At 33.8% G+C, this 3043-nt stretch overlaps 3 non-coding genes across 3 annotated transcripts; all 3 read left to right on the top strand.

Annotated features, from left to right (window-relative positions):
* The first annotated feature begins 2151 nt into the window (after positions 1–2151).
* Positions 2152–2287, top strand: LOC137836244 (small nucleolar RNA snoR134). Its single transcript, XR_011085223.1, has one exon. It is a non-coding gene; the product is annotated as a small nucleolar RNA snoR134 (small nucleolar RNA).
* A 253-nt stretch (positions 2288–2540) lies between these two features.
* LOC137836242 (small nucleolar RNA U36a) lies at positions 2541–2626 on the top strand. Its single transcript, XR_011085221.1, has one exon. It is a non-coding gene; the product is annotated as a small nucleolar RNA U36a (small nucleolar RNA).
* A 51-nt stretch (positions 2627–2677) lies between these two features.
* On the top strand, positions 2678–2770 carry LOC137836290 (small nucleolar RNA Z223). Its single transcript, XR_011085241.1, has one exon. It is a non-coding gene; the product is annotated as a small nucleolar RNA Z223 (small nucleolar RNA).
* The last annotated feature ends 273 nt before the right edge of the window (positions 2771–3043 follow it).

The raw sequence follows: 3043 nt of genomic DNA, 5'->3' as shown, positions 1-3043 counted from the left end.
ACAATCGATTGTTTCGTGAAATCAATCGATTGTTTGTTTGAAAATCTTAACAAAATCTGTTTTGTTAGTTAAGTGTGCTTTAAATGATTTTCAAACTGAATGCACTCCCGTTTTAAATGCTTTGACCGAAATTTGAAAGCTATAAATAGTTTATTAATGTTTTATAACAAACAAGAAATTAAAAAAACAAACAGATTTGAGTTTTTCAGAGATTGCTTTCAAGATTTGAGTTTTCACCTTTGAGCTTTGGTTCTCTCAAGAGAGAATGAAATAGGATTAGATCTGTATTGATTTTAGTTCATTCTGTAACAAGTGTAATTCGTTATGAAAACTTTGTACATTCTCGTGTTGTAAAGCCAAGAAGGGTTGTGTGCTCTTGAGGTTGTCAAGATCAACATTCTTGGTGGGTGTGTTGAGCCAAAGGAAGTGTGTTTCTTGAGGGGATCAATGTCACTTCTTTGGTGGTGTTTGTGTGTAATCTGTAATTGATTGCTTAGTGGATTGCCCAGTGGATTCTGGGGACTGGATGTAGCTCTTGGTTTAAGAGTGAACCAGTATAAACTGTTTGTGTATCTCTTTCTTCCCTTAAACTCTTTTAAATTCAGTTGTTATTGTTTTACTGGTATAAACAACCGATTGTTTCGCAGAAACAACCGATTGTTTTTATGGTGCTTTGCTGTTTTGAGCTTTGTTTCTTGGCTAACTGAATTCCTAATGTGGTTTCTTGCAAAGAATTTCATTATAGCTTAAAGAGTTTTCGAAAACCCCCTTTAAACAATTCACCCCCCTCTCGTTTAAGGCCATACATTCTAACATTAAGAAGCTACCCTCAGACGTGCTCTCACTTGATCTAGATCTCCTTCGCACTCTTTAGGCAACAACCTTGATTGCGGAAGAGGTTTCGCTCACGAAGGAGGATGTTGCATTTTTTCCATCTATAAATACGTGTCTTCTTCTTTGCTCTAGAAGAACACATCTCACTCACGACTTCATCTCTTCTTTTTCACTCCTTTTTTCTTTTCTTTTTCTTTCTAATATTTTCGATGTTCTGGGTTCTTACTCTAGAGGAGTTTACTTGCTAGTTCTGATCCTCGATATTTTTTGAGAAGTTCTTGTTGTATCTTGGGGGACTTGTGCAAACGCTAGGACAAAGCTGTTGTCGAGTGAGGATTGTCCGAGGTGAGTGCCATCATGTAACCAGGTACAAATAAGCCAGTGAAATAGGACTAGGAACTGTACAACGAAGCACTCGTAGTACGTAAGTGAATTCAAATCACATGGATTTGTACTGATCCGCTTTTCGAGTTATCAAGTGAGATTGCTCCATCTATGAAGAAAGGAAAAGGGGGTCTCTCTTATTAAATTAAAAGGAGGTACTCTCTTATCTGATGTGCATTATATTATTGTGTTTTATTTTTGAATTACAGGTGGTAATGATTACCACGTCTCAAGAAATCAATATTTTTGTGTTTTTAACTTTAATTTTCTATAGTTTTTGTGTTACTATTTAAATTACATTGGTTTAGACAAACTATGAAAGTTATTACGATAACTTTCACGTAAAATTGAAAGTGGAAAAACACACTACAAGAAGTGAAAGTGATAAAATATAACATAAACAACAACGCATAAAATATAGAAGTTCTTTCCTATAATTGTTTCAATGTGAGTATTAAATACATAAATAATTAAGTCAACACATATAAAAAAAACTGGACATCACTTAAAAAATAAAATTATTCTCTAGTAAAAAATTAATGAGTGAAAACATGTATAAAAATATATAAATACTACAATAATTCATAATGAAATAAATTGGTAAAACTTAATCATTCAAAAAGCAAAAACTTGTGTTATATTCAAACTTTACCGAAATGCCCGAAACTTGTGCTATAGATTTATGGATTAAATAAAAAAATAAAATATAAACATATTTTTCCCAAACGGTCAAATGAAACACACCGTATTATTCTCAAGCGTTGGAGTCTAAGAGAGAGAGAAAATTAGGGTTTGGTGCGCCTATAAATATAACGCCATATGCTGGTTCAATTTATTCGTAGTGCAGGGTTCGGCAATGGCCGCTACTGATTAAGGTTTTAGATTTAAAAGTAGAGTTTTAGGTTTAAAATTCCTTCTGTGCTGTTTCATTCTCCGCACGATGTCTCCCGGGCTTCTCTGATTAATGCATGACGTGAAAGCCCCAATACATGTGCCAAATCGGCGCCGTTCGTGTTGCAGTTTTGCTTCATTTTTTTGGCTAATCTGTGTCTAAACAACGGCAAAATTTCGTATATTTGAACTTGCAATTCTCCTTGTTTTCGATTCCTTGTGTTAAATTGGCGCCTCACTACACCTTTAGCTTGTTTTCGAAGTATGCAGTGGAAATAAAGCTAGTCATAGAGGCGCAAATTGAATTGGCGGTGTTTCACGTGGGGGCTTTTACTTTCAATGTTTTTGCCTCTAAAGATGTCCTCTACATTAGGGTTTCAATTTTTAGATTTTCATGTTTTTTTTGCACAGTTTTTTGTTGTCTTGTTCGTCGGCGATGATTACAAATTATCCGCGCTTCTGAGTTTGATCAATGAAGCATAATGGATTAAATGGTTGAATTTCTTGATATGAGCCGAAATTTAATTTTCATTTTTTGTTGTTTCGTTTATTTAAACTTCTCTTGTGATATTGGCTATGAAGATTACCGTTCAGCTTTAAATGCCAGTTCTGCTTCTGAGAAATCGTGATTGATAGAGCTGTAATATGTTCTGAGCCGTTCTGTTTATGAATCTGCGTCTAGATATTTATCTCTTGTTTTGCTGATGAATTTTTCGTTGTTATTTAATTTCTTTGAAATATTGCATAGCTCATAGTATAATGTCTGTCTTAAATTGGTTTTATAACTAAATAGGTTGTTCTTTGACTCATTTAAATCTCAAATTGTTATTTTTGTGTCCTTGTTTATGTTCATTCATGTGAATTATTTTGTTGTGTTCCAAAACTGCTTTCTGCACAATTAAATTTGAAATCAATGTTGTCTATCTAATTCTTC

This window comes from Phaseolus vulgaris, chromosome 5 (assembly GCF_051622355.1).
Source record: "Phaseolus vulgaris cultivar YP4 chromosome 5, ASM5162235v1, whole genome shotgun sequence".
NCBI classification, from domain to species: domain Eukaryota; kingdom Viridiplantae; phylum Streptophyta; class Magnoliopsida; order Fabales; family Fabaceae; genus Phaseolus; species Phaseolus vulgaris.
Note: the sequence above shows the minus strand (reverse complement) of the source record. Positions and strands in the feature narration are given on the sequence as shown.